This window comes from Phasianus colchicus, chromosome 1 (assembly GCF_987193195.1).
Source record: "Phasianus colchicus chromosome 1, bPhaCol1.hap1.1, whole genome shotgun sequence".
In the NCBI taxonomy this organism is placed as follows: domain Eukaryota; kingdom Metazoa; phylum Chordata; class Aves; order Galliformes; family Phasianidae; genus Phasianus; species Phasianus colchicus.
In genome coordinates this window covers 64,529,148-64,538,144 of record NC_143436.1, presented here as the reverse complement: position 1 = coordinate 64,538,144, position 8,997 = coordinate 64,529,148, and positions in this window count along the sequence as shown.

The following is an 8,997-nucleotide window of genomic DNA, read 5'->3' as shown; positions in this document are numbered from 1 at the left end:
AACCACTGTCTCCTAGTTCTGCTGTAGTCAGACTATGGTTGCAATCAGTTTTTGAAATATGCCTTTTTCAAAAACTCAAGAACAACAAAAAACACTGATTGTATCACTCTGAGCTGAACAGCTGCTGTTTCACTTAAGAGTGGTAGTGCATCCTTGAAATTAGAATAAAAATCAAGTGTTGAAGGCCTCACGCAGTTATTAAAGCTATGAATTTAAAGCACACTTAGGTAACATGGCGACTTGATTTTTGTCTTTCACTGTCTCTTGGGTTCATCAATTGCTCCTCTAAAAAATTCAGCTTTCCCCCCCACCCTCTTAATTTTTTAAATGGTTGCTTGACACATTTTGTTCTCAACAGATTATCTTATTCAGCTATGTTTATATCTCAAACTTTTCATAGATCTGATGAAATAAACTTCTTTTTATGAGCATGTATCAAATTATAGAGAACTTATTTTCCCATATTTTTATGAAGACTATTTCAGATATCTGTGAGTCCAACTAGACTGATTTTCTTTGCCTTATCATGTCATGAGTTAAATAAAAACAGTGTTCATTTTCCCCTATTAGGTCTACTTTGCAGGTCTTTAAAATATAAGATAGTTTCAAATAGAATCTGTTATTTACTGCAGAACAATCTGTTTTGTTATATTTTACTGCCTGGGAATGTGCCTGTGCAAATTCATTCCAGGAGGAGTAAGCAATTTCAGGTCAGAAAATTGCTCTGGATGTGGACAGAAAAAGATGAAGTTATTTGAGTCCCTGCTGTACCTTGCAGTTTTCCTTAAAAGATACAAAATAATTTTGTTGATTAACTTAAACTAATTATGGAAAGTTCCAGAAGACCTTGAATAACCAGAATTTCCCTAAAGCTAACAGCAGGGGATGCTATATATACTTTTTTAGAAGTATGCATTACAGAAAATACTGGAAAATAAGTGTTTTCTGAGTGAGAAAAAGTTGATTAAGCCTGAACTGAATGGAAGAGACCAACACTCCTCCCTTCTTGACGTATAACCAAGTCAAAAGACAGGAAAGGTTGATGAAAAAGTTAAGAAAATTAGTTATACAGAAAAATGTTGGTCTTGTAGTTTGTTGGTGTTTTTCTTTTTTTGTTTGTTTGTTTCTTAAGTTACACATACACTAAGTTTTCTCCACATATTAGTAAAAAAGAACAGATATTAAACAGAATTTGTATTCAGCACCAGAGGAAAAGTTTCAGAGGAGAACTCTAAGAAGGCCAAGATAAGTAACAACATTTTAAAGAGAACTGGAAAGAAACAGACAGAAGAAAGCCATGTTCATAGATAATAATAGATATTAAGAAAGAATGACTAGATTTTGTATGAATCTTTGCAAGGAGATGAAAATAAGCAGTGAGTGGTTCCTCCACTATACAAAATCAGACAACAACAACAAAAAAAATGAAGCTGATATGGAAGAGGCAAGAACTGAAAATGAATCCGATATCTTCTATTAAAAAAATAAACAAAACAAAACAAAAAAAACAACTTTGGTTTTCTATAAATATTTTATTTCCAGACTTGATGTTAAGGGCAAGATAGCTTATATAGTTTTGAAGCAGGAGAAAAACAAAATGCATTTTAACAAAATATCAGCTAACATCTGCTAAAGTAGTATGAAAAGAACAGGCATAGGAAATAATGGGTTATTTCATGAGGATTTTTAAAATATGTAAGTTCAGGTAGCATGATATACTATTAGCAGCTCTATTACTGTATCTGTATTTAAGGACTGGGGAAGAAGTGATTCAGCAAGGGAACAAGCTGTTCATCTTAATTGCTAGTACACCAAAGCTTCAGGAAGGGAATCTGAAGGAGAGAATTATGACAGGAGAAACGGAATAAAAAAACAGTGACAGAAGTAGAGAGTAAGATAAAATGTAACACAGGTTTGCTAAAGGTAGGTGTTGACAAACTTGACATCTTTCTTTGATAAGATTTTCTAGACAAGGGCAATACAGCAAATCTAATCTACTTGATACTGAGAAAAGCAATGGATTTTCTTTTACATGGCATTTATAGTGAGGAGAGAGAGAATGAAAAAAATGAGTTGCAGAGTTAGTAGCAGTGTGACCAGTGTTATTCAGGCACCAGCTAAAAGGCAACAGTGAACTGTGCTGACAAGGCGCCAAGCCAGAAGGGTGTCCAAAAAGACTCAGTGGCTGACCTTGTGACACCCTTTTTTTTTCATTCAATACAGAAGCATTTATTGTGAACCAGGTAATTCAGAAAACATTATCGATATGCAGGAGGATCAAAACACTGAACAGGAGATGGGGGCTGCATATGCATTAATGTTTTCACTTGGACCAGTTACTGCTCTTCTTAAGGCAACTTTTTGAAAAGACAGTCCAGTTGTTAGTTGGCCTTCAAGTCACAGCACCGAGCTAGGGCTGGTATGAGTTCTCTGCCTTTATATCCCAAATGCATAGAGCATCATGGAGGTCAGCCAGCAAATCAGTTCCTTTTGCATGGTGTTACTTAACTAATGCAGATGTAACACCAGTATCTTTGAGGATTTCATTTACAGAAGATTCGGTGTACATAGTTCCACTTCATGCATCTAAGATTAAGAAAAAGAGCTCATGTTTGGAAATACTAGAGCAGAAAAGAGGTTACTGCTTCATCAAAAGAGGATTTTTAAACACAGAGATTACATAGAAAATGTGCTTGTGAGGAGGGAGAATTTCAGGGCAGACTACCAGAGAGAACATCTATGCCTGCACATTCATTTGCCTACATCTTATTCCTAAATTGGGCTACCACATCCTTTGCTTTCAGTGGCTCTCCCTGACCCCTGCAGCTCTTATCCGCTACATTCAGGTGGGATCGTGCCTCTTCTCTTTGGACTTCAGCAGAATGCACTTATCAGCTCTTGGCCAATGGAGACCAGTTTTTGCTTTCTCAAAAGTGAGAGGAGAGGAGCACTGCCACCACCAGGCTCTGATAGCCACCAGAAGCAGACGCTGGCTTTGTGGGAGCAGCTGAGCTCTTCTCTTGGTGCCTGCAGATCAGCATTGACCATCTGGGCACAGAGCATGGTAGCTCTCCTTCAAGCATGGGAGAAAATGGTAACGGCTGCTCAGTGTGTGCACAGGCATGGGCTGCCCTTTCCTTCACTCAGCTGGATTGTCTTTTCGACTGCTGATTCTCACTTAAGCTGCTGAGAACAAATATTCTTTTTTGAGGTTATTTTCCTTGAGCAGAAAGATACAGGAGTGGCTCCACCATTCAGCTGGGAGGTACTTACAGCATCTCTAAGTGCAGAGGCTGGTAACTGCTGTCTTCCACCCGTGAACTGATTCAGACACCAGTGAAAGGCAGACTGTCAAGCTCAGCAATTCAGTATGGATCAAAAAAGATGACAAAGAAAATAAAACAGATGTGGCCAAAATCTGAAAATCGTGGCTATGTCCTTACTCCATAAGAGAGAAGGAGAGAAGAGGATGACTATGCAAGAAATTAAAAGTTATTAAATGTAGAGAAAAAATAAATGGTTAAGCATAGGCAGCCGCCTCCTTTGTTTCTGAATTAGTCATCCCACTCTGTTAGCAGCCATAGTAAAAATTTTATGTCTATCTGGAATCTTTGAAACATCCATCCAGAGCCAGTGTTATGAACTATTCGTATTTACCTCATAGATTTTTAAGATATGCTTGAAAGATGTAAGAATTAAAATAACTTTTCAGTCTTGGTTAAGAATTCAGAGGGGTGATGTCTTTGAGATCTACCCAGAATCTTGGGATGTTAACCTACTTAAGTTACATTATGTTCAAAAGCTATGGTGCTGGATGACATGGAAAATCCAGAGGGAACTAGATCAATCAGAAATTAAGACTTCCAGATGTCATTTTATAAATTAATGATTTGATTTCCCATTTGTACAAGTGCTGATGTAAACAACAATTCACAGAAATCTTGTAGTATAGAAGAAACCAAAGGGCCCAGAAGCATATTTTAATGTTACTGTAGTTCAATAACTGTATTTATTGAAGTTCCTTAGGGGGTTGTGTAATATGTATCATAGACATAGGACTGTGTTTTATGGGCCAAATTCTACTCTCAAACTTCATTAGAGGTTTTAAACTAGCATAATGGAAAATGAACATGCTTCCTCTGAGATCTCTAAATCTCTTATAAAATAAGAACAAAAATGGCAACTAAAAATATTTACCATCTGGAATGCATGTACAGTCTACAGAAAAAAAGATGCAGAATAGCCACCTACTCACTGAAGTTGATTACCTCTTCCAGTTAACCAACCAAGTTTTCCTCTTTTGGCAAACTCTCCCGCAAATTGAAATTATGTTTTGCAGTGATCAGATATGATGGCTGACTCTTATTTTTGCTGAAATCTCCCCATTTATCTGTGACTTCCCATTGAATACCCAACTCTTGCAACCACATGCAAGCCTCAAAATTATTTTCCTTCTGCAATACACTTCCAGTTTTATTAGCTGCTGAGATAAGCTGTGACACTTCTATCCACTAATAGCAAATAAACAAGTGTTCTCTGTTTATTAGTTTAAACATCAAAAATTTTTAGCCTAGCCCATTATTTTACAGCAGTGGAGTTCTGATTAATAGAACTTGCTTGTGTGTGTATAAAGATATATATATATAGTAAAAACAGTGGTTGGGCAGCAAAGCTATGTCATGTGCCCTGCTAAAGCTTTGGACATCCAGTAGTTCTGAAAGAAAGTGAATTTTTCTTCTGCTACTTCTGCTTCTTCTTCTTATAGCTTCTTCTGGAATATAGCTTCAGTCTGTAAACAGTTGTTTTCTCATCTTTTGCAATATGAAAATCTGAGAAGATGATCTATAGAGTAAAAAAAATTGCTACAATTTTCCCATTAAGTGTTTAATTATTTTAGTTTCAAGCACGCCTTGCTATGATTATTTCTGTAGTTGAACCTTAAGAACTACATGAGATTTAGACGGAAAGATTATTTCACCTCCTCTCCACTCTCCCACCCTCCTTTCCCCCTCCCGAATTCTCATGCTCACATAAAGAGCCAAAGTATTTTGGCAGGAACTTTTTAGCTCCATATGAAGGCAGTAAATGAATTACAGTATACACTGTATTCCATAACAGTGAATACTTCAAAGCCTCCTAATAACTAGGGCATGAATGTAAAATGTGTTGCTCTGCACATCTAAGAGTTTTCCCCTTTCTCATCGTGTTCTTTGAAAAGGTGGCTTTATTCAGATTTTTGTGACTGTTCTTGTTCTACAAAAGCACTTTTAGGATTTTATTGAGGTTTACATACACCAGTGTTCAAGACGAAAGGCTTTCATGTCAATTATTAATAACAAAATCTTTCATCTGCCTATTTAAAAAAATAAAAACATGATCCTTTTTTTCTCATTTTGATGTTTAATTTAGAATGAAAATCAAACTCTTAAAAAAGTTTTCCTTACTATCACAAGGGAAACTATGATGTTTTTAAGAATTCTCTCTATGAAGATAATGCCAGCTAAAAATAAAATAGAAAATAGTAAAATAAAAAGGATTAATTCTGAAAAGTGTTGAGCATACTTAATGATTTCAACAGGAGTGGGAAGGCACTCAGGACCTCACAGAATGAAGATTTAAATTCTAGTTACTACTACTGTATTTGGGCACAGTCAAGTTGAAAAAGCTTGGCTTGGAAAGTGACTCAACTGGGATTTAAAAAAAATAGAATATTTCTGACTAAAAGGAAACTTATCATGGACTGACATCTATTCATGTGTTCAGACTGGTCCTTTTCCTCATCCATAACAGCTCAGCCAGATCTATAGCCAATTGAGTGTCTTATCGCCGACCATAAGAGCTCATCCTCTCATGATCTAAAAGTCCCTTGTGCTCCCACTCATCCTACAGTGGAGTTGGTCATTTACAGATCTACAAATCTGTGGTACATGCAACTGAAGGAATCATTGCATAAAATTCATTGCAACATTGCTGGCCACACATTTTCTTGGGTTTTTATTCAGGATTCAGCCTGTCAAACTTCATAGTCTAGTAAAAAAATCTAATTTAAATAAAACACCATTTTATTTGGTTTTAATTTTTTGAGAACTAAGAACAACAGCCAAATTCTCCTTCCCAAAATAACAATCAGGTAAGCACTGCAGTTTTCATTCAAACTTCCTTCCAAAATTTCTCATAGCAAGTGTTCCAACAAACTTCAGCGTTTGAAGTTATGATTTCTTTTCAGACCGCAGTTCGTGTTGCTTGCAGTTCCTGGATTTTGTTTTAACGAAGTTCTTACCATTCTAATCACATCTATGTTTTAATTAAGAATTGATGTTTCTAGTGTGATTTAATGTTTTTAACATGTATTTCATCATTTTGTTTTGTGAGCTGAAAATGGGAGATGAATCTCTGATCTCTTTTATACAGCTTCAAGATAATACGAGTGCTAGAACGAGCTGTGCAATAAAAGTTAGACTCTCACACACCTTGTTTTAATCTTGTTCACAATGTCAGCTTTAGAAATCACACATATTTAAATGTTTAATCCTTCTGTAATATAGCCTGACTTTGATTTTCTTTCGTTTCTTATTGCATTCAAACTGCAGACACAGTGTCTTCTGGTGAAATGGAAGTAAATGAAGAGAGCATCATGCTTTTGACCACTGATCTCAAATAGGTGTTAACCAAGTTCAGAATGCAGAAACTGCACTCAGGAGGGTGGAGTTTGCTGATGCAGATATATTTATCATTTGAACTATTACCTCATAAGTTATAGAGGTTCATATGAGTTATTAAATATTTTTGTCGTGTCATTGTGATTGATTGTGCTCCCAAGAAGCTTAGGGGATGTGGCTGTTAAAAGCAAGAGAGCTGCCTGCAGAATTATTCCAGGTGCTGTTTACAGTGTGTTGGTGCTACGGGTTGGGGACTACTTTTGATTTATTTTGCTCTTAAAAGTCATTGTCCTGCCTAAGACTTTGAGAGAAGATCTGAGATTTCAGTGCTAACAGGAAAGAATATCAACACCCAAAACTTAGCCTGAGAAAGTACAACTAGAATAACAGGAAACACAGCAAGTAGAAAATTCTAACCATAATTTTTCAGAGACTTTCTCCACCTATGTAATGTAGCTGCACTTCAGAGCAGTTGCATGCTGCCTTCTCAGTGGGCAATTATAAATTTGGATTGTTTCTGGCTATCAACTCCTATTGGCAATAGAAGTGGAATTCCTTTCACAAGCTTTACCAATAAAAAGTGAGTCTCTAAAAATGTTTCAGTCATTCCAGGATGTTCTATAAATGCCTAAGAACAAGTTGTGCAATATTATGCATTTGACAGAGTAGCAATAATTACTATTCAGATCAGACAAAAGGGACTAAAATATTTGAGCTCTGATTTCAACTTCACTACTTGTTAATCATATGATCTCTGACAAGTTATAGCCATTCTGTGCCTCATCTTCTCCCTCTATAGATCAAGGGCAATAATGCTCATGCAGATTTCTGAAGAGCTTTGAAAGTTTTGTACAGAAAGCACCAGGCAAGTCTTATTAGTGAGCTTAAGGGACTCACTTCTCACTTGACTGATGCAAGAGAAGAAAACAATCTTTGGGATAGATTCTGCTTTTTGTCACCTTTTCTACCTTCAGTTACACATTCACCTGTTCCTTACTTTTCATCTTCTAATAAAGCTAATGCTGATCTGGAAATTTCTGCCAGCTTCTGAGTGAAATTAGTTATTCACCTTTATATTTGACAATACTGGAACTTTTCCACTATACATGGAAGTACATGAATTTCCCTGCTCTTATTTTCTTTCATTCCTTCCTGTCACCCAAATGTGGAGGCTAATTCTGTTTTAAACTTTCTGAATGATTGCAAAGGTGCAATCTCTAATTTAGGCACCATCTGTCCAAGGTCTGAAGCAGGTATCCTCAGTTCCCTTTATTATCAGTAGAGAGAAACAGGCATCTCCAGAGAGCAATTTATCTTATCGCAAGATAGGATGTCTAAAAGAGGTCAGAAAAATCACACTCTGGAGATATCTATTGTATTTTCATGACTATTAAGGGAGTCTTAGGTGACTTGCTCAAACTTGGGCTTTTAGACATCCCATACTAGTTATCCACAAATGCTGTTAAAACAATTGTATCCTGTTAAGTTGGTGGTTGATCCTCCCAATATAGTTCTAACTGCAAGCTGATACCATCTAAATTGGACCAATAGTACTTCCCCCATCTCACAGCATAGATAAAAATGTGGTACAGGTGGTTGTTGTTAGCAGTGTGAATTGGATGCCTGACATTAATCAGGAGATAATAGCTAGATTATAGGTAAAACAATTCTTTGAGAGCCATCAGATGAACTCAGCCCAGTCACCATCAATCAAACATTCCTCGCTTTTACATCTCACATGTTGGTTCCTCCATGCAAGAGACAGTGATGCTAAATGTGCCATTGAGCATCTCTTTTCTTGCAGCAACAAGTTCCTTATTTCTAATAGTGGTGAATTAGGTACTATTGATCCTCAAACATCCTGGTTGTCCCAGACTAATCGTTAACCTTCCTGCAAGGTAAAAACATTCCCTATTAAGGGGAATCTATTCAATACCTGGGGCCTCTTTAAAAAAAAAAAAGAAAAAAAGAAAAAAAAAAGTAAAGTTTCTCAGAATTGCTCAGATGCTTGACTAGAGGTATTTTTGGCAAAGAGGCAGGGATGTAAGAAGATAGATTTTATCACATAACTGGTGAAAATAATACATAGCTCTTCCTTATGTGCAGATAAACGTTGCTGCAACCGTCCTTGAGACACAGTTGTCTTACAGGGGACTGAGGTGCATTGTTTCACAATGCCATAGAAGCACGTAAAGGTTTAGAACAAGAATACGCTCAATGTATAGAGCAGCTGACATTCCCTCCCAAGAAACTTTTGTTTGTATGTTATTAGTGGGGAGGCCTCAAGTGAGAAGATAAATTAACATAGAAACTGTGAACAAATTAGAAAAAAGACAAA